Source organism: Macrobrachium rosenbergii, chromosome 21 (genome assembly GCF_040412425.1).
Source record: "Macrobrachium rosenbergii isolate ZJJX-2024 chromosome 21, ASM4041242v1, whole genome shotgun sequence".
Classification (NCBI taxonomy): Eukaryota; Metazoa; Arthropoda; class Malacostraca; order Decapoda; family Palaemonidae; genus Macrobrachium; species Macrobrachium rosenbergii.
Window position 1 is genome coordinate 66,782,982 of NC_089761.1, and position 23,756 is coordinate 66,806,737.

The following is a 23,756-nucleotide window of genomic DNA, read 5'->3' on the forward strand; positions in this document are numbered from 1 at the left end:
ATTGCCTGTGTTCATAGAATAACGAACTCATTGCCTGTATTCATCGAGTAACAAACTCATTGCCTATGCTCGAGTAACAAACTCATTGACTGTGTTCATAGAGTAATAGACTCATTGCCTATGTTCATGTGTCACTTATTGCCTATGTTCACTGGGTAACAAACTCATTGCCTGTATTCACAGAGTAACAAACTCATTGCCTGTATTCATAGAGTAACAAACTCATTGCCTGTATTCACAGAGTAAAAGACTCATTGCCTATGTTCATGTGTCACTTATTGCCTAGGTTCACTGGGCAACAAACTCATTGCCTGTATTCATAGAATAACAAACTCATTGCCTGTATTCATAGAGTAACAAACTCACTGCCTGTATTCATAAAGTAACAAACTCATTGCCTGTATTCATAGAGCAACAAACACACTGCCTGTGTTCATAGAGTAACATACAAACTTAATGTTAGCGGAAAGCATCATAAATACACTGCTTATGCTTTGAGTAACCTAATAATATCAAAACTAACCAACATACCTGACAAACTTAAATTAACCTGACTACACCCCCACTCAAAGTAAACAGATATTCCAGTTATTCTAAGCAAAAATTATCCATGGCTTAAAATTTCCATACTTCACCTAAACAAAAAATTGCTTTCGTGCTGTCTGTTAACAGGAGCTGAAAGTTCCTAGCTATGAGGTACTGACTAACTTCATAAAACTAATTCCATCTGCTAACAGCAGATATCCAAACATTACTCTGGACAATCTCTGTCTGGGGAAAATTTTGCATGTTTTGATGATTTCCAAGAGATTAGCTATTGGGTAAGCAATTCCTATTATCGTAAATGACCCGTACATTTAGGGAGCTTTCTATAACCTCCTATAACCAGGAATTTTAGATTACGAGAAAGGAAATACCAAGTTCGAATCCTCTGAAAATACTAGTAAGTCTAACGCCAACTTTACGCTTAAAATTTTAAATTCGGGCAAAACCTTTATGAATATTGGCCAAAACTCATCTGACTTAACCTAACCACAAACTTAATCCATTTTCAGGAAGCTAACATTCTAAAATAAAACATACCAAGACGCCAGACCAGTACATAAATTTAATTAATTTTAATGCTGAATATTGACGTTTGATGGCATAAACATTCTTAATTTCCTCAAACCTTAGGGAGCTTCTACAAACTTAACTGAGTGGGAGGTGGCCAAGAACATTTAAACACCTAACGCCTATCTGAACTTACAAGAAAACTAACAGATTAATTCTATACTTACCACCTGAAAGAAAGTTTGATTGGTTGGTTTGTTGTTCAAAACCACCCAAGAACCTGCATAGTGGGTCATACGACCTGTTATGCAGAAAATGGGAGCTCCCCCACCCCTCCAGGGGTGCCGCCCCTAAAGGGGTGGAGAATAAGGTGAAGTTGTTCAAGAACAGTTTATGTTATGACCCTATACCCAGGTCAGATAGGGTCATAATCTCTTACTGTAACTGTTTTAAGCACAGCACCATATCAACTTACGTCTCTATGATTCTGCGGTAGCGGTGGCCAGCCCTGTGTCAGCAAATTCCTTCTCCCTCGTGGACTCCTCTCCCTGCATCTAACCTCAGACAGAGGCCTACTGTAATTAAACACCCACATACAAAACTAGACTTTATTTGCAAATTTAAAAGTAATTCAGCAAAAGCTATCAATATGCAAATGGAAATCATAACTAAATGAAATTCTGATATACAATCCATCGAATTAATGATTCTAGGCCAACCAATGTTAGTGACTAACACCTTGGTCATCAACTAAAATAAACAGGTCAAAAATAGGTCAAAGTCTAGTATATTAGTATATTCCCAATGAGTACATTCTCGACCTCTTATTCAACGAAACATCTGAAGAAGACAAGCTATCTTGACATTATCCTTACTTAATAAGGAAATGCGTCAGCTGATAGCTAAACATTCTCTCCAAGATTTTGGGAAAGTTTTCCTCCCCACTTGTTAATATTATCAGCATCCGTTGTGTATTGTAATTCATAACATATTTGTGACTTATAAGCTTTTCATATATACAAATTAAAAAAGTAAATTTATTACAAAAATAATAGAGTAAATCTATGCCAAATAGAATAGTAAATATATTTTAAAAAATTTTAAAGTAAATTTACTAAAATAAAAAATTTAATTTATTAAAACAAATTTAAAAGTACATTACAAAAATTCTAAAAAGTAAATTTATTACAAAAAATAAAAAATTATATTACAAAAATTTTAAAAATAAATTATGACAATTAAATTTATTACAAAAATCAAAGTAAATTTATGACAAATTAAAAATGAAAATTTATGACAAAAAATTACTTAAAACTCAACTTGGAAGGAAAAAATACCACCTACATGCCTGTTCCTAAAAAGAGCAGCTGTATCTAACATGAAGCTTTACCGTTACAACGAACTCAAGTCAAACTGATACCAAAACTATCCTGGAAAAGACAAAGCTTCAGAGCTGTGCGTCACTTCTCTCTAAATCTTGTAAATTTTGGGCCGTTTCTCACGTCAAATTATGGGTAAACGCCCACAGAAATAGTTATAATGACTGCCAAAGATTTGTACGAAACTAAACACACAGCAAGATTCGAAAATCCCCAGGACAAATATACAAAATTAGCAATAATATAGTAAAGTTCCAGTGTCACCTTGCAGAAGCCCAGGGTTTATTATAACTTGACCAGCGAAGTGACAACAATCGATGGAAATATCAAGCGCCAACGGTATGTAGTATAGTCGAGTGATAAACAGGGTTTTCATAGAAAAACTTTACAGCAGGCACCAATTACACTACGATAAATTAAGAAGGAATTGAATACGCCACTCCTGAGGAAAAAAGGATTATTCAGCAAACTCCTGTTAAACGTCTGCCGCCCAGAACGATGTTACAGTCGAAGTCCTGGTCCGAAGGTTCAAATGTCTGCACTCGAACAATGTTGTTATTTGCCAAGGACTTCAAAGTCTTTGTAGTGTCTTGCTTCTTGGAACATGACCGAATGCGATCCATGGATATCCTAGAAATCTCTAATTTTGCAAGTATTATTTTTATTTCCTACTCCCTTTTTTACTTGTCTTACATGGAAGTTTAAAATACAACACATGATGAATAAATTTCCCTGAATGTAATTCGTAATTTCTTTTAGGGCTCATGAAAACATTTGTAGCATAAGCCTGTAAAGTCCCCGCTCAATGGGTTTTCTATAGTGAACCTCCCATTTTCTACAGTGCCTTTCCCATGAACTTAGGTCATGCTGAATAGCCATATTTTATCTATGCAAAACTGTATCTGTTACTTATTTATTTGTGCCTGTTTACATTGTACATGTGTCAGAACATTATTGTGTCCATTCCTGCAATTATACTTTTACATTTTATTTGTATTTACCTGTCCTGTTTCGCATTAAGAACAATTGACCTCGGGTCACCTGTATCCTATTGTATGTCATTGTACGACGTCCGCACGCCGCTTTATAAGCAGCCTGCTCTCTCATTAAAATAGCAGTACATGTCCTCCTGCTCTCTTCTTTAGCACCTCTCACAGTGGTGACACCGGAGTGGTTCCCGGAGCCATTAGCTGACCCATACGGCGACCTAGTTTTGGCTCCACGAACTACCCCATGCCCCTAACGGACTAAACACAGCGCTTTAACCAAGCATTCGGGCACACCGACTCTCATCGGCAGATCACCAGCATCATTAGCGGACCCACACGGCACACCCCAAGCGTGTATTGACGCGAGTGTAACCCACAACAAGTGAGAGTGCAGAAGCAAGTATGGAAGCAGACATTCCCTCTCACATACAAATAACCGCAAACTTCGCGGACTCTGATGTCTCGCCCACGCAAAACCCGCTCACGCCCTCCCCCATTCCAAGGCTCGCACACTCCTCCACACCAGTACCCGCTCCTCGTGTGCTGCCCGTCCTGATGGACCAAGCCAGGTCTGCCCTCGCCATAAAAGCTGCCTCTCTTCACACACAGCAACCCGTCATCATGGCTTTACAGGGTCGAGGGGCAGTTCAGGCTGGCGGGACTCTCCAACGAAGTGTTGCAGGCAGACGCCGTGATAAACACCCTCCCAGAAGAGGTCTACAGGAAGATCGCCCCATGGGTGTCTGCCGCCGGTCCCGCCACCTACCAAAAGCTGAGGGCCTCCCTCGTTGAGACCTGCTCCCTGCCCGCCTCCGAGAGGGCCGCCCACGCCCTTGACCTCGCCAACAACCCCACCATGACCAGAACCTCCAGGACCCATGGAATGTGATCCAGGACCTCCTCACCCTACCCGAGACGGACGGCAGCGGCAGGCAGTCGGAGATAAGCCTGTCGAGGGAGATCTTCCTCCGTCAGCTCTTCCCAGAGGTTCGGACCCAGATCTTCGAGCCTTATACCCTGCCGCTCGACGACCTGATCAGGACAGCGCAGCAACTATCGGACTCCGCAAGGGCAGCGAAGCGAGCATCCACGCCCGCACACCCCATCAGCTCCCTCCAGCCGGAGGAGGACGTGGAGGAGGAGATAAGCGTCATCACCGGGAGGCGACCAACCCGTCATCAGAGGAAGCAACCACCGGGGACGTGCTACTACCATCAGCGGTACGGCAAAGACGCCTGGAACTGCCAACCCCCCCTGCTCTTTCGCCCATCCAAAAAATGGAGGAGGTGGCAGCCAACAGCACAGGTCGCCATGGCAGCAGAGGAACCCAGGAGCCCAGAACCAGTAGGTTTTTACGTCCACGACACCGTCTCCGGCAGGATGATGCTGGTCGACACTGGGGCAGTATGATCAGTCTTCCCGCCATCCAGAGAGGACCGCAAACGCCCGCCAGACCCGGCTGCCTCCCTAACGGCCGCCAACGGGTCCCCCATCCTCTCCTACGGCACCAAGCTCCTGTCGATCTCCATCCTTGGCCGGAGGCACAACTGGAAATTCATTGTCGCGGACGCGAGGACCCCACTCCTGGGCACAGATTTCCTCGCCCACTTTGACCTGGCAGTCAACGTCGGTCGCAAGCGCCAGTTGGACACCGACTCCTGCCAGTCCCTCCCTCTGGCGACGGGACCCAGCGCGCCCGCCATCTACTCCTTCGCCCCGCACCAGTACGCCCAGCTGCTGAAGGAGTTCCCCGACATCTTCAAGCCCGAACTGCGTCAGGTGCCCAGGACCCCTGCCAAGCACGGAATCTACCACCACATCAAAACAAGGGGCAGCAGCGCACGCAAAGTTTCGAATGCTCCCTCCTCAGCAGCTTCAGAGGGCCAAGGACGCTTTCGCCGAGATGGAGCGTACGGGCATATGCAGGAAGGCCTCCAGCCTGTGGGCCTCTCCCTTCCACATGGTGCGGAAATCAGACGGCTCCTGGAGACCCTGCAGTGACTACAGGTGGCTCAACCTTGCAACGGAACCAGATCACTACCCTCCTTCCAAACATGCAAGATCTCACGGCCTCTTTTCACGGGGCCAAAATATTTTCTAAATTAGATTTGTTGAAGTCCTGCTTTCAGGTACCAGTAGCTCCAGAGGACATCCCCAAAACCGCCATCATCACACCCTTCGGATCCTATGTCTTCGCCTTCTCCACCTTCAGCCTGAGAAACGCAGAGGCAACCTTCCAGAGACTGATGGACAGCATCCTGGGGGACCTGAACTTCTGCGTCTGTTATGTAGATGACATTCTGATTTTTTCCAGATCCCACAAAGAACACCTGCGACACATCTGGAAGGTCCTGCAGTGCCTGCAGGAGAACGGCCTCGTCGTCAGGTTCGATAAGTGCACCTTCGGCATTGAAAAAGTCGACTTCCTGGGCCAAAAGATATCCCCGGGGATCGTCCGTCCACTCGCATCGAAGGTAGCAGCCGTTGCCAGGTTCCCCACCCCTACCTCCGTCAAGGCCGCACAGGAATTCCTCGGGATGGTCAACTACTACAGGAGGTTCATCCCCGGGGTTGCGCGCACCATGGCCCCCTGACAGAGATCCTGAAGGGCCACCCGAAGACCTTAGTGTGGGGCCCTGACCAGCAGCGGGCCTTCTCCCTGAGGAAGGCCGCCCTCGCCGAGGCAACCGCCTTGGCCCACCAGGACCCCAGCAACCCCCCTCCAGCTGACGACGGACGCCAGCAACGTCGCCTGTGGGAAAGTCCTGGAGCAGGTCGTCGCCGGAGTCCCCAGCCTATCGACTTCTTCAGCAGGAAGTTCAGCCCCACAGAGATCCACTACAGCAACTTCGACATGGAACTCTGCGCAGTGCATCGGGCGGTGCGTCACTTCAAGTTCCTCCTGGAGGGCACGCCCTTCACAATCTGGATGGACCACCAGCCGCTGGTCCATGCCTTCACAAAGCAGGGGGACGCATGGTCTTCCAGGCAGCAGCAGCATCTCGCAGCCATCGCTGGAGTTCACCTGCACAATCAAGTACCTCCCCGGCAGGAAGAACCCTGTAGCTGACGTCCTCTTGAGGATCAAGCTCAACGCTGTACAGCTTGGGATCAACTACAAGAACCTAGCCCGGGAGCAGACCACCGACCCAGAGGTTCCAGCCTATCGCACCACCATCACATCGCTCGGGTGGAAGGACGTGCCCCTCGCTCCTGAAGGACCATCACTGCTCTGTGACATAAGCACCAGCCACCCCTGCCCTCTGGTACCCGCCTCCCGCCGCCGTCTGGTGTTTAACATCATCCATGGGCTGTCCCACCCCTCCAGCAGGACGACGGCCAAGCTGCTGGCAGAGAAATTCGTCTGGCACGGTATGCGGAAGGACACGATGGCCTGGGCGAGACAGTGCATTTGGTGCCAGACCAGCAAAGTAGGACGACACACCAAGTCGGGGGCGAGCGAGTTTCCCCAGCCAGGGAGGCGATTCGGACACATCCATGTCGACGTGGTAGGCCCCCTTCCACCATCAGGGGGGGCCAAGTATCTCCTGACAATCGTCAACCGTTCCACCAGGCGGCCCGAAGCGACGCCCATGAAAGAGGCCACCACCAGCACCTGCTTCGGGGCCCTTCTCTCCAGCTGGATCAACCGGTTCGGTGTCCCAGACCACATAACAACCGACAGAAGTCCAGCCTTCCTGTCCGAGATGTGGACTGCCCTAGCATGCCTGCTGGGGACCTTTCACCACAGGCCCCTGAAGGCGTCCCTCATGGCCCGCTGCACCGCCGAGGATTGGAAGTACCAGCTGCCTTGGGTCCTCCTCTGGTTGAGAACCGCCCCCAGAGCCAATGGCGACCCGTCTGCAGCAGAGAAAATCTACGGGGAGCCTCTCGTAGTCCCGGGTGAGCTCATCACGGGGGATTGCCACAACCTGACAGTCCAGAGGCTCTGTGACACGGTCGGAAAATTCGCTCCCTGCCAGCGGATGTATACCGACAGGACGTCACCATTCACGCCTCCCGGCCTGTTCTCCACCACTCACATCTTCGTCAGGAACGATGCCTTCCACTCGCCCTTAACCAGGCCATACAGGGGGCCCTTCCGCGTGCTGGAGAGGAACAGTAAAGCATTCCAGTCGGCCATACATGGGAAAGACGACTGGGTGTCTATCGACCGACTCAAGCCTGCCCTGTTGGAGGAGGACGTCGATGATACCACGCAGCGCCCTCCACAGGACCCGTTGCCCCCGCAGCCAGCCCAGCCCAAAAGGAAGTCGCGTGGCCATCCCCAGAAGGCCCTGAACCCAGATAGCGCCACAGCCAACTGCTCCCGCTCGCACCGCACCCCCCAGCTGACATCGCAGAGCTGCGGCACTCTCCAGCGCCCCAGCAGATACCTACTTTAATCAGACATTACCTACGTCTTGAGGGGGAGTATTGTAACGTCCCTGCTCGACTGGTTTTCTATAGTGAACCTCCCGTTTTCTACTGTGCCTTTCCCATGAACTTAGGTCAGGCTAAATAGCCATATTTTATCTATGTAAAATTGTATCTGTTACTTATTTATTTGTGCCTGTTTACAGTGTACATGTGTCAGAACATTAGTGTGTCCATTCCTGTAATTTTACTTTTACATGTTATTTGTATTTACCTGTCCTGTTTCGCATTAAGAACAATTGACCTCGGATCACCTGTATCCTATTGTATGTCTTTGTATTGTATGTCTTTGTATGACGTCCGCACACCACTTTATAAGCGGCCTGCTCTCTCAATAAAATAGCAGTACATGTCCTCCTGCTCTCTTCTTCAGCACCTCTCACAAGCCTGTCGCATATTTCTTTTCATCACGTTGATAAAATAACTTTTAATTCGTGAATATTTTGTCATAACAATATATCATGAAATATTCTATACACACACATACACACACACACACACACACACACACACACACATATATATATATATATATATATATATATATATATATATATATATATATATATATATATATATATATGTATGTGTGTGTATGTATTGGAAAATATATTTCTTTTTAGATTTACTGTATGTATTCAGTTATAGTGTGATGAAACGAAGAGAAGCTATAAGGTGGTAGTTGGGACGGTGACACAGATGCGAATCACTGCAGTCAGCAGATGTTTCAATTGTTTCAGCGGTTTTGGCTCGAAAGAACACACAAAATTGAAGCTGGTATGTGAGGTAGCCGACCTAGTTGGTATGCAAGTACATAAGTTCATGCGTTAGAAAAATGGAGATTGTGTATCTAATTGTACCAAAAGTTAGGTCTGGTTGAGTATTATCTAACCGAGAGCGATGTCGTCCAGACGTGGCCTTGTGTGCTCCGAACTCTTAGAAACCGGCAGTTAAGATGTCTGTGGTGATGCTGTGGTGATAGAGAAAGAACACTGCAATCTTTGCAGTTAGTGGGTGTTTCAATGTGGTTGACTTTAAGACTAGATGTATAATGTCTAAAGATGGAATGTGTGGGAGTTTTTGAGTGGAAAGGCATTCAGCCAGAGTAAGGTTAAATCTTGAATCAGACTATTTTGACTTGATAATTCATTTACTATGCATTTTAATTTTTTTTTTTTTTTGTTAATTCATTACTTGTTGGGTTTTATTTGATAATAAATCTGTTTATGTAGGAAAGATTGTGTTTCCTTAGAACATCCATTTGAGGATTATGTTGGAGAGAGAGAGAGAGAATATGTGGGTTGAGTGTTGAGGAGAGAGAGAGGGTTGCTAGTTACCTCGCTTCTGAAGATAGACCTAAAAAACACATTATGTAGCATTTCGAAAGAAATGTTTAATCTGTAGGTGTAACAGATTAAATTGGTGGCCACGGTTAAAGGTTAAATGGTGGCAGCGAAAGATACGAAAAGATAGCGAAAGAGGGATAGGAATTACATAGGTTGGTTAGGTAAATCAGTCAGGAGAAATAGGCTAATTGATAACACTACACCTGGGACACTCGCTGATAACTGAAAACCGAGAGCTGCAAATGCATTCATGTTCAGTGCTAAGATCTCGCGCGATAAGACAACTGTATGTCAGAAATACACGTTGATACGGTGAATCTTTTTTTTCTATTTAAGTATTCGGGAGTAGTGAATTGTGAAAATAGGTCTGAGTAATATGTAGAGTAGTTTGGGGTTAAGAAAACACCCAGATAAGTGTGAATAGTGGCGATTGTGAGTTAATTAAGTGAAATGGGGACCTTGCAAGATCAAAGCGGAGTTAACACCTTCCATTTTCCTTCAAGTTGGTGAGTTCCCATTCTCGCTAGTTGCGCAATGCTCCGTGTTCTGTTTAACAGTCACGAGACGTAAGGCAAGTTTTTTTTTTTTTTAATTGTTCACTTTCGTCCCTCTTATCTAGTTTTCTTTCATGTTATTACGCTCGGGGCGAGTGATCACTTACAAAATGAATGACGCAGCCGCAAATACATCACAATCAATTGTGTGTCATAGGCTGACGAACTTCAATGCAGGCATCACAAATTTTAAAGGTTTAGTTGACGGGAAGTTGACTCAGAGTGTTGAAATATTTATTGAATCAGTAAATAATTATCTGAATTCTAAGAAAATTGTGGATGGCGCCGAAGCTTGAACAGAAGCAAAAGCTTTCTTAGACTTAGACAAAGGGGATATTGGAGTACGGGCACGCAGTTTCGCGTTCAGAAATTGTAAATCTTGGAAAGACCTTCAAGAATTTTTACGTGCATCTTATGGCGGGATTGACCGAGAATGCGTTGTTCGGAATTTACGAGCGCTTATCAGAACTAGGAAAGGTAATGATTCATTAATCACGTACAGTTCTCGCTTATTTGATGCAGTAGGTGAGATAAAGAAATCTATGAAAAACTCTTCATGGGTAAATGGAAATAATATCTCCTTAGATAATTTTGAAAAATTGTTACACTTCGCCTGCCTTTTGACGACGGTTCCGGATGTGGTTGTAGACGGTTTTGATAAAAGAATTGAGCAGGATGCAGATGAATCTTTTTTGTTTGCTCAGGTTAATAAAAATTTATCAAAATGTCCGACGCTGGACAGTAGTTTTGTGAAGGGAGGTGCTAAAATTTCAGCAGCGGTTTCGAAACCACAGAATAATGCTAGTACTTCACATTTAGGAAATGATGCAGGAGTGAAGTCATGTGCGTGGGTGGAGTCGAAGAAAACTCCAGAGGGATCAGTCACAATGATTCGTTGTATTAACTGCGATAACGTGGGACATAGTAAATCGAGTTGCAGAGTGAGATATTGTTCAGCTTGCAAAGTTTCAGACCATGGGTGGAAATTTTGCCCAGCCACAAGGAATAGAGATTATTCAGGGAAAGCACGGGGTGGTTTTACTAGATATGACAGAAGAATTCCTCATGATACAAGTTCTAGGTATACAAATGAACATCAAAATTTTCACAGGATAAGTTCGAAGACAGACACAGGATAATGAGCAATCAGGTCTTAGAGTCACCAGAACATAGGCCGATTGTATGTGGTTTTTCTAATGGCATTGAAATTTCTATCTTCATTGATTCTGGCAGCTCAGTTAACCTGATAGGCGCTGATCTTTTCCACTCGAAGTTTCCAGAGTGTAAATTAGTCCCTATTAATGAGACTGTGTGATGTACAGGCGAGAAGATTGAATATCTTAGGTTCGTCATCTCTTATGCTTTGTATCGGTGAAAAGACGATAGTAGAACCATTTTTGGTCATAGAAGGAATAGCCTTAGGCGAAATGGTTTTGCTAGGACACCCTTCTTGTATGCGGCATAATATCAACATTCTTACTGGAATTAAGGGGATTACAATAGGTTGGCCAGGCTGTTTCGTTCCATATAGAAACATGGAAAAGGTTTGTGGGAAACCCAAGGCGCAGACTGCGACATGTGTAACACATTCATTAGAGAATGAAGACATTCCGCAAAAGTTTTTCAAAGGATTTCTGTTAGAGGATATTGAATTGCACCCGCGAGTTCCTACATTAATTAAAGTGTCGATGAAAGAGAAGAATTTGCCTTCTCAAGTATGCGTTGTTGAGGGAACCGAGAAATTCAAAGACGTTGTAAGTATGGTATCAGTAAATGAAGTTTCAGTCGCAGGCGTAACTGCAGTAGAATTGGTAAGCTATCAAGATTCAGTGAAAAAATATCACAAGGGTACTTATGTAGTTGATTTTGAAGAGTTTAAGGAAGAACATAAGATAGTGGGTTTTTGTGGAGGCGATAATATGTTTCCCAACGAGGAGCTACAATTCAGAAGTCAAGTCCTTCACGAACATTTGGCTAAGGCTGATTATTTCGAGTATACAGATAAAGTAGAGAAAGTGTTGAAAGAATATTTAGATATTATTGCTTTGAAGGGAGATAAGCTAGGGGTTACAGATGTTTTAGGACATTCAATCCGCCTAGAGAAGGGTACAAATCCCATATATATTCCAGCGTATCGAATTCCTTTTAAGATTAGAGAAGAAGTAGAAAAAGAAGTCCAGAAGTGGGAGTCGGAAGGTATTATTAGGCCCAGCTCCTCGCCATTTAACTTTCCTTTACTAGCGGTCCCAAAGAAAGACGGTAGCATCAGAGTATGCGTAGACTTTCGTAAATTGAACGAAAAGACATGCCCAGATAGATACCCTGTAGCCTGTCTGCCTGATTTGTTTGTTGAAATCGGTGGCAAGAATATATATTCGTCTATAGATTTCATGCAGGGATTTTTGCAAGTTCCGCTTAGCAAGAATAGTCGTAAATTTACAGCATTTTCTATACCAAAGGGGCATTACGAGTTTAATAGGATGCCTTTCGGATTACAAGGGTCCCCAATAACATTTACTAGGCTGGTTAACACAGTACTTCACGGTTTATTAGGAAAGTCGGTATTTGTGTACATGGATGACATTCTCATATGCACAGATACAATCAAAGAACATCTAAAGGTGTTAAAAGAAGTCCTCAAGCGATTATGGTTCGCTGGGTTAAAGGTCAAATTGGCTAAATGTGAGTTTCTGAAGAAAGAAATTGTCTATCTAGGTCATGTTATCTCTAAAGAAGGGGTCAGAGTTAATGATGACAAAGTTAAGGCTATCGTGGGTTTTCCAGTTCCTAAAAACAGGAAGCAGATTCGTTCATTCCTAGGTATGTCGGGTTTCTTTCACCGTTTTGTGCAGAATTTTTCTATAATAGCGTCTCCATTGACAGATCTATTGGCAGAAGACATTAAGTTTGTTTGGGGTGACAGTCAGCAATTAGCTTTCGAGAAGCTTAAGAATGCTTTAGTGAACCCACCTGTTTTGAAGTTTCCAGATTTTAGTCAACCGTTCACCTTGGTGACTGACGCGAGTCAGGAAGGTATAGGTGCGTGTTTAATGCAGAAATTTGAGGGAAAATTACATCCAATTGCTTTTTATAGCAGAAAGTTCAAAACGCGTGGTAGTAACGAAAGGCTGATGTCAGTTGTGAACAAGGAGGCCTTCGCAGTCGTCTCTAGCCTTGTTCATTTCAAGATGTTGTTGATGGGAAATAAAGTTGAGATTTTTACAGATCATCAACCGTTGCTAGAGCTTTTCAATAAGCCAAATTTATCGCCCAAGAGAGCACGTTGGTTTTTGACGTTGAGAGATTTTGATGCAAGCCTCAAATACATTGAAGGTAAGCATAATGTGGTTGCAGATGCATTGAGCAGATATTTTCCGGTTGAGGATGATGTAGTACATACCGAGTCTTGTGCAGAAGACAAGAGTGGACATTTGGTGTCTCATGTCTCGGACACTAGTAGTTCTGAGATATCTCATGTGGGGGACAAAGACGTTCCTATAGTGCATATTTCGGAGAGAAACAGTGTGTCGGCAGTCTCAGAAGAGATTGTTATTCGTGATGTTGAGGGGAACGCTGTGTGTTATATTACTGGTGAAAATGTCACTTGGGACATACCCTTGCTCAAAGAGAAGCAAGATGAAGATAAATTATTATCAGATGCTAAGGCACTTCTCAGAGGAGTTTTATCGAAGAAAGGTTATAAGTTGCCTTTTTCTGGACTAGAATTGGAGAATAATTTATTAGTTAGGAAAGTTAAGTATAACCTGCGAAGTAGTTTAAGTATGGGTGAAACTACACAGATCATTGTGCCAGAGAGTATCACAAGTTCTAGATATTGTGCATTGTAAATTTGGTTCTCCTCATTTAGGTGTTGATAAGACGTATGAAAACGTTAGGTCAAAGTTCTTTTGGAAAAATATGTTTTCAGCAGTGGAGGCCTTTGTGAAGAATTGCTCTATTTGCAATGCGAATAAGCCGGCGACGACAGTGTCGTGTCGTTTGGGTTCGTATCCCATACCAAATAGACCGTTTCAGAGAGTGCATATGGATATTCTGGGTAATTTCTCAGAATCTGCTTATGGGTATAGACATTTATTAGTGGTTGTTGATGAGTTGACTCGCTTTGTCGAGATTTTCCCGCTGAAATTCAAGTCAGCTGATGAAGTAGCTATAGCGTTCTTTAAGGGGATAATTTGTAGATATGGTGTCCCTGAATGTCTGTTCACAGGCAATGGTAGGGAATTTATTAATAAGACTTTGGAGGGTCTTGCTAATTTACTGGGAATAAAGAAGGTATCTATAATTCCGTATAGGCCAGAAGCGAACGGGTTATGTGAGAGGGCAAATCGGAAAATAATTGAGGCCTTGCACATGACAGTGGGTGGTTCCGATACACGTTGGGACAGGTCTTTGGATGAAGTTCGTTATAGTATCAACACTATGGTGAATGACACAATTAAGATATCTCCAGCAGAAGCTTTGTATGGATACAAGTTGAAAGGACCTTTTGATTTGTTACCAGAACAAATTAAGGGCGATGCCACAGTTACTTCGTTGATAAATACAGGAGAGAAAGATTTGCCGTATTAGTAAAGAACTTGAACTTACTTTCGGCGCAATGGTAGAGAAAGTAACGCTAAATCGCGGGGTGTAGTTATTCTATAGATGATAGAGTGTTTGTTAAAGTGAATGTTCGGAATGATCCAAATTATAAATTAAGTCCAAAGTTCCATGGATCTTTTGAGATTGTAGAGATTAAAAAAGGGAATAGATTTGTAATAAAGGATGTAAATACTGGTGTGACGAAGTTGACCCATATTTCGAAGTTGAAGAAAGTTGGGATGTAATGGAACATTTGTATATAGTTAGAGGGGTAAATGGGTTGATATTTGTATGCATATGATATTTATTTTTTTTTTTTGTCTCTTGTTCATTCTAGATGTTGAAGTTCTTAGTGATAATCCTGTTGAGTACAGTAACCTGGGGGTCACAAGAAGTTCGTTTAGGACCAGGTGTAGTGGTTGAAGAAGATCATGAAGTCTGGTTAGCTTCGGACCAGGTGACCATAAGTGTGGAATTTGACAATATAGGATCAGCCAGAGAGGAATTGAATAATTCCAAGGATAGGTTGCACCGAATGAGAAAGACGCTAGATGAAGTAGAGAATAAGAGGATTTTGCCAGTCTCTTTAACTAGGTTAATGAAGGAAGTAAGAATAACGCTAGATAGAGTTGATAAGGGGATAGATGAAACGTTAGAATGGATTCCTGACGTTACTCCAGGAAATTCATCCTCTGTAGAGAAAAGGAGGCGTAAAAGAGCAGCACCTTTGGTTCTTCTAGGTGTTGGTGTGATTGCTGCGATTGGAGCTATGTCCACTGGAAGTTTAGTCAAAGTGGCAGAGGTTCAAAAAGACCTAATAGCTCAGGGGAAACAGTTAAATCAGTTGCAAGAAAGTAATGAGAAATTGAGAAGTGGTTTTGAAACAGTTAGACGTTCTTTGAATGAGTTGTCAGTTACAGTAGAAGGTTTAAAAGAAGATCTTGATGTGACAGTAGCGCTTCTTACGATCCAAAATACTCTTCTTAATATTGAGAAAGAAACTGATTCTTTAAGGATAGAAGTGCAAATGCAAATAAAAGCAATTATTGCTGCAGCAGATGGTCATGTGTATGGTGATGTATTACCGTTAGGGTCACTAGAAAATGTTTTAAGGAATTCTACTTATCTACATGGGGCGAAAGTATTATTCACAGGAGGAGATTTGTATTTATATTATAATGTTTTGAGGGTGAGATTGTCTGATCGGGGATTAATAATATATGTTCCTGTCAGTACCATGAAACCTTTTCTTAGTTTTGTTCTTAGACCTTTTCCGAGTGCTTTTGGAGACTCAGTAGTGACATGGGATGGATTAGAGACCATGTTCATTTTAGGGGATCAGTATCAAGGTTCGGGAATTGATTATAAGACAGGGTGTACCTTAGTTAGGGAGAAGTATGTGTGTGACAGTAGTGTTTTCCAGTTGCGAGTTGTATCTGTGGGTGGTTGTGAATTGCCATTAGTTCATGGACAGACACTGACAGAATGTGACTTTGTACAGTTTCCACTTGAATACCACTTGATCTCCACCAGAACTCTTACCACCGTATACTGCAAAGAATGTCCTGTTACGACGATGTGCCAGGGTAACAAGTCGACGTCATTCGTTCTCCAGGGATCTAAGCTGTTTGATGCTTCATGCCGTGTGGTATCAACATACTTCCTCGTAATTAGCCGTGCTGTGTTCAACAGTTCCGAGAAGATATTCATGCGTCATATGCGTAACGATCATGATGTGGTTTCGGTGCCTACAACAGGGGTACCAATGACTATTCCACCGTTAGAAGAAGACGAAAATCCAATGATGTTCGAGTACCAGAAATATATTATGCCTTCAATACTGATAATCTTAGTGGCTATTCTACTGATAATTCTTATTATGGGGGTAGTAAAGCTTGTTTGTGCTTGTAAAGCTAAATGCAAGGGCTCTAAGAAAACGAACCCAGTGACTTTGGAAATAGTTCATGAGAGCAGTACTTAAAACTGCAGTTCAGTAGACATTGCTGATTGAGCATAGCTCTTTTTGTTATATTTTATACGTATGCTTTTACTTTAGTTTGCCATTAAAAAGAGCTGAAGAAGACGCTTTTATGGGGTGGCCGAGCACTGTATAGGAAAATATATTTCGTTTTAGATTTACTGTATGTATTCAGTTATAGTGTGATGAAACGAAGAGAAGCTATAAGGTGGTAGTTGGGACGGTGACACAGATGCGAATCACTGCAGTCAGCAGATGTTTCAATTGTTTCAGCGGTTTTGGCTCGAAAGAACACACAAAATTGAAGCTGGTATGTGAGGTAGCCGACCTAGTTGGTATGCAAGTACATAAGTTCGTGCGTTAGAAAAATGGAGATTGTGTATCTAATTGTACCAAAAGTTAGGTCTGGTTGAGTATTATCTAACCGAGAGCGATATCGTCCAGACGTGGCCTTGTGTGCTCCGAACTCTTAGAAACCGGCAGTTAAGATGTCTGTGGTAATGCTGTGGTGATAGAGAAAGAACACTGCAATCTTTGCAGTTAGTGGGTGTTTCAATGTGGTTGACTTTAAGACTAGACGTATAATGTCTAAAGATGGAATGTGTGGGAGTTTTGAGTGGAAAGGCATTCAGCCAGAGTAAGGTTAAATCTTGAATCAGACTATTTTGACTTGATAATTCATTTACTATGCATTTTAATTTTTTTTTTTGTTAATTCATTACTTGTTGGGTTTTATTTGATAATAAATCTATTTATGTAGGAAAGATTGTGTTTCCTTAGAACATCCATTTGAGGATTATGTTGGAGAGAGAGAGAGAATATGTGGGTTGAGTGCAGGAGAGAGAGAGAGAGAGAGAGGGTTGCTAGTTACCTCGCTTCTGAAGATAGACCGCAAAACACGTTACGTAGCATTTCGAAAGAAATGTTTAATCTGTAGGTGTAACATATATATATATGTGTGTGTGTGTGTGTGTGCATGTGTGCATGTGTGTGTGTGTGTACCATGTAACTGGATATATTACAAAAACCTTGCTACAGTGGTATATGATCCACAACCAAGTACAAATGAATATTACTATAATTAAGCGTACTTAGCCCTTGCATTACTGAGAAACTAATACCTGAGTTTTTATGTAGGATATACATATTGTTTTTTTTAATTGCTGAAAAACCCAGGGTGCTATTTTTGGCTGCTGTGTTATCTCAGTCTAGGGGTTAAGTGCCTCCTTTGAGTAAGCATTGAAAATTGCTGTTTTGGGCATTTGTTAAAAATATTATTGCTACTGATTTTCTCAGTTCCCTTTTTTGTTCACGTACAAACCTTTCAATCTGCTATATACATATATATATATACATATATATATATATATATATATATATATATATATATATATATATATATATATATATATATATATATATGCATACATATATATATATATATATATATATATATATATATATATATATATATATATATATATATATATATATATATATATATATATATATATATATATATATATATATACATACATACATATACATATATATATATATATATATATATATATATATATATATATATATATATATATATATATATATTATATATATATATATATATATATATATATATATATATATATATATATATATACTGTATATATATTGTCATAAGTATATATATATATATATATATATATATATATATATATACTGTATTGAGGTCCTTGGGAGGAGGAATAGTGAATGCTTTATAGTATGGACTGCCTTATGGGCCAAGGGGGCCCCAAATATGAACAAAAGGAATGCTAATGGGACTTATCTTGAGGTTTTCATTGATTAACTCAGGGAATGAAGGTTGCCAATTTGGAATTAGAACTTTCTTTACATTCAAGGGGTTTACAGAAAATGGGGGAAATATGATAGACCAAAATGTAGCAATTTACGACAAGTAAGTCAAATATGATAGGCCATAAATGCAGTAATTTACAGACAAGCAAGGCAAATATGATGGGCCACAGATGCTACAATTCACATTAAAGCAAGCAAATATATGCCCAAAATGCAGCAATTTACAGACAAACAATTAAATGAAAGGGGTAAATCCCAGGATAATGGCAATTAGTTTCTGCAAGCTGATTTCTGTGCTGGCAACGGATTCTTGCGATCAGGCTGCGACCAGGAATGGTTGGGAAATTTGGATGGCAGTCAGTAAGGGATATCTTGGTATAGATTTGCGAACTGGGCAGGGTTATGCAGCCTCCTGGAAGAGAATTCCAGAGTTAGGACAAACATGTGAGGTCAAAAGAAATCTCCCTTGTTACTAACAGAGCACAATGAACATTCTTAACTCCTAAATCTTAGTTAGCCCTATTTAACACTATGAGGGAGGACTAATGCCAAGTATTCGACGTCATCCATGGCCTGTCACACCCCTCCAGCAGGACGACGGCCAAGCTGCTGTCAGAGAAGTTCTTCTGGCACGGAGTGCAGAAGGACGCGAGGACCTGGGCGAGGCAGTGCTTGCAGTGCCAAACCAGCAAGGTGGGGTGTCACACTGAGTCCGGGGTAGGCGAGTTCCCACAGCCAGGGTGGCGTTTCGGCCATATTCACATCAACGTCCCCCGTCAGGCAGGTCCAGATATCTCCTGACAGTGGTAGACCGCTCAACGAGGTGGCCCGAAGCCACACCAATGCAAGAAGCCACCGCCAGCACATGCGCCGAGGCCCTGCTCTCCAGCTAGATCAACCGCTTGGCGTCACAGACCACATCACAACCGACAGGGGTCTCGCTTTTCTGTCCGAATTGTGGTCTGCCCCGGCTCAGCTGCTGGGGACAGCTCATCACACCACCACGGCCTACAATCCAGCTGCCAACGGCTTGGTCGAGCAGTTTCACAGGTCCCTGAAGGTGTCCCTTATGGCCCACTGCACCGCCGAGGACTGGAAGTACCAGCTGCCGTTGGCCTCCTCGGGTTGAGAACCACCCCCAGGGCCGACGGCCCCCCGTCCACGGCTGAGAGAACCTACGGCAAGCCCCTCGTGGTCCCGGGCAAGCTAGTTACAGAGGATCACCACAACCCATCGGTCCAGAGGCTTCGTGACATAGTCGGGCAAGTTCGCCCCTGCAAGCGGACATATACCGACAGGTCAGCCACCTTCATGCCGCCCGGGCTGGCCCCCACCACCCACGTCTTCATCAGGGATGACGCCGTCCGCCCACCACTGACCAGGCCCTACAGGGGCCCTTCCACGTGCTGGAGCGAACAACAAGTCGTTCTGCTCGCACTTCATGGGAGGAACGATTGGGTGTCAGTAGACCAAGTCAAGCCTGCCCTCCTGGAGGAGGACACAGACGTCACCACATCGCACCTCCTCCCGGGCAGCTGTCACAGCAGCCAGGCCCTTGTAAGAAGCGGGCACACGGCCACCCCAGAAAAGACAGCCCACACCCTCAGTCAGCCACCCCCCACAAGCAGGACGTCCCCCAATGTCCTCACGAAGCCGTGGCACTCTTCAGCCCCCCAGCAGATACGCCGACTAATCAGACGTTACCCATGTCTTGGTGGGGAGTACTTGTAAAGTCATTTGTAAAGGCTCTGCTGAACATGTTATTTGTAAAGTCTCTGCTGAGCAAGTTTTCTTTGGTGATGTCCCATTTTCTTTGCCTCTACAATTCGTCACACCTGACATGCCAGGTCACGTAAATCCAATCATTTAAACTATGTATATAATTGTTTACCTGTCCTCAATTTGTGTACCGTGTATTTCTTCTTTCGCAGGCATCAAGATTGTATTCAATTTCAATTCTGTCTATTTTCACATTGTAAAGTGTACTCGTTCGCTGTATTTATTGTTAATTATTATCGACCTCAGGTCACCTATGCTCCCATTGTATTCCGCGGCGCGACATCAGTCTGCCGCTATATAAACCGCCTGGATCATGAATAAATCAGCAGTACTCTTTTACCTGCTCGTTTTTTTGCACCTCTTATAAGACTACTGAACAAAGGCACTTTAAAGGCTGGATGTGGATGGCTCGGCTGACACAAAGGAAATGCCGTAAGTGGAAATGGGAATTGGAAAATCGTTGAGATGCAATAAGAGAAAGGATTGGTTAGACGGAAGAGGAGGGGCGGTTACTGGTGCAAACTAACTCTCAGATTTTACCTTAAACGAATATTTGAGCTCTTAATAGCCTACAGTGTCGGCGTGCCTTTCGAGTCATGTAAGTTGGCCAGCTCCCAAGGAACAGGGGGAGGAAGACGTCTGTCTCAGGTCATGGCCGTGAAGTCTCTGTTTTTCCTGTTTCAAGTCGGCGCGGGGCTGCTGAGTTTGTGCGTACGTCCAGGTGTATCTGAAAGAGGTCTGCAGCCAGTAAGGAAATCAAGGGAAAAACAGGAACTCTTTCTTAGCTCAAATGGGTGTTACCCTTGTTTTCCCGCCAATTTCTCAGCCTATGATTTAAATGCAAGGTGGTTTTATTCCTAAAATAATTTATTTCCTAGCTGCCTGATGAGGGAGGAATGTAAATCCGTGAAAGGTCCCCCTTTTGGAAAGGCCTTCACACCCTTTCGGACATGAAGGTCTTGGCTAAATAGTAACTCATCCCGACTGGGCAGCTAGCAACCCTACATAAATTGTGCTTTTGCACTGCAATGGCTAAATGGGCCTACCTAACTGCTAAGAGGGGAACTGGGGTGGCTAACTTCACGTCTACAACAGGCCTAACCTATCCAAGGGTATATACACTACTACTACTGTCCCTAACAACAGGAGAACTCTACTCCCAGGCAAATACACATAGTTAATACTTAACCTAACCTACTATCCTACAACTCTGGCACTGAACGAGTTGGCACTGACGAATGGCACGCAATGAAGTATGAGTTACACAACGCTTTATGATTAATGCAAGCAACAAAATTAAATACGAGTAACCCAAAGGGTAAATCACGGTACACAATTAAATAAGGTATCAGTTTGAGTCTGGAATGGTTTTGAAGGCGGTTAGTTGGAAAAGGTTAGTAAGTTACAAAAGCCTAAGGTGTTAGGAGTTAATGTTACTGGGTCAGAGATCATACAGGCTACCTCCTCTGGGCAGGTGCCAGGATCACTCTGAGATGGAAGCGGCACTGTGCCAACTGGGCACAAGTGCCAAGAAGAGCTTATGGCTCTGATGAGTTAATGGGATCTCTTCTGCTCCTTCTCCTTCTTTGGGGGGCCTCCAAGGCCTGGCTAGGCCCTTCCTAGGAGGTGATGAGGGTTCCAACTCTGAAGAAAGGCCAGGAGTGCCGTCAGGAGCAGGATCAAAGGCAGCCTCAGTAGCTGCCAGCTGGCCTCCCTACTTCAGCCACTGCAACAACGATCTGGGAAGAAGAAACGTCAGGGGTCAGTGGCTCACAATGGGTGATGACCATGGTTGTGAGGTTGGGTGGATCTCCCATAGGAGGATCCGTGTCAGGTTCTGGATCTGGCACTGGCACTAACTCAGGGGCCAGGCTTGGGGATTAAGGTTAGCATGGGTATTCTGGCTGAAATAGGCAGAGCTTGGCACGACCAGTGCTCGCAAGTGGCACTGGCAGCGAATGGGTGTCAGACAGAACTGAAGAGGGACCCGAGGGAGCAAGACCCCTTAGTGTACCTACCTGGAGTGATTTGGGACTGAGCTTCCTGTCTGGATGAGAGGCCAAGGCCTCTTGGATCTGTGGAAATGGTACTGCTGTGGCTAGCTTGCTGGGGCACTTTGACCATCTTCCTGAGTGGCCTCTTAGTTTGCAGATCCCACAGCGGTACTTGGTAAGATCCCTTCGTGGTGAGGAGAAGTTTTCTGTGGGCTGTCCAGTGGTGCGTTCTGCAGATTCGGCCTGGAAGTGGTTGGATGCAGGTTGCTTAATGCCGCTCTTGGGAGAATGGAAGGTTTGACTGATGGTGGAACAGCTGTCACAGAGGCTGTGTCCTGATCACAAGAGTCTGATGTGGACTCACCGGCGGAAGCAGTCAGCCAACAGAGTGGCGTTGGGGTGGGACATCCCCAGAGGATGTCTCATCCAAGCAGGAACTCCACTCCATGCCGAGTATGCTTAACAACGCCAAGGCGATGAATTTCGTTGCTCCAAGGGGTGATCACCCTGAGTTCAACTGTGGGGACGGTCAAGGATTGTTCGACCACCCAGGTCACTGTCCACTTGGTTTTCTCATCTACCTTGGCACTGGCTGGTGCTTGGGCCCGATCGATCAGGCTAATATCCGAGCCAGTGTCCGCAGTAATTGGCAGGTGCACTGGTGGGCTAGAACCATCAAGAGAAGCCACTGAGACGGACTGTGTCCAGACCAGCTCAGGGTGAGTTCTCTCCAGCAGCTCAGCCAATGAGGCTGTGGCACTGATCAGGTTGACGTGCCTGGGAGAGACCATATGTTTTGGACAGCCAGGATACCCGGAAGAAGAGTGCCCTGGAGCTCCACAGTCTCAGCAGGGTCCCCCGGGATAGGATGATCTCCTGGCAGTGACAGTCTGCTGGGAAGGTGGTGCGGAGGTAGGAGGAGAGGAAGAGTGGCGGCTATTGGTAGGATGTTGGTGGTTGTTGCCCTGGTGGTCATCTGCCTTGTAATGGCACTCGGCTTCGGCATGACCATACCTCTTGCAGATGGTGCAAGTAGGTTTGCTAGGTGGTCCGTTCCATGGGCGATTTGAGCCTGAGAAGTGTCCGGGTGGCACTACTCGGCGTTGCAAGGTGCTGTGGGATGGATTGTAAGTCTCCCAGGCATCAGCCAAGTGGCAGGCTTCCTTGGGAGTGACTGGCTGTTTGTCACTAAGATACACAGCCAGAGGCCCGGGCACACACTGGAAGAGGTCCTCCAGCATGGTCCTGTTAAACAAGTCCTCGAAGGTGTTGCACTGCAAGGATTCGAACCAGCGGGTCCCAGCCTGAGTCTTGTGACAGGCCCATTCTGTCCAGGACCAGCTGACATTCTTGGCCATACCTCGGAACCATTGTCTCCACTTCTCAGGAGTAATTTCATACGCCTTGGCGATGGCCTCACGGACGGCAGCCATGTCTCCTCATTGATCCCTTTCCAGCGCTCGGTGGGCTGCCTTAGCCTTCCCTTCCAGGTGCTTGGTGAGCAATAAGGCCTTCTCAGCTGGGCCGACATCATAGGTCTCGAAGAGGAACTCGATCTCTTCAAGGCATTGTTCTGGCTCATCCTCAGTCCACTGTTATCAATGACCTTTGATGGTCACGACACCAGGAAACCATGAGTAAATCAATCTCCAAATCTAGGAATATGTTTACAAGTCAGAAGGAAAATATCCTCATTTTACTCGCTGTGAGGTTAAAACTATACCCTTCATTCGATATCAAAGCTAAGTATTGTTATAACTGAAAATCAGCGTGTATAAAAATAACTGA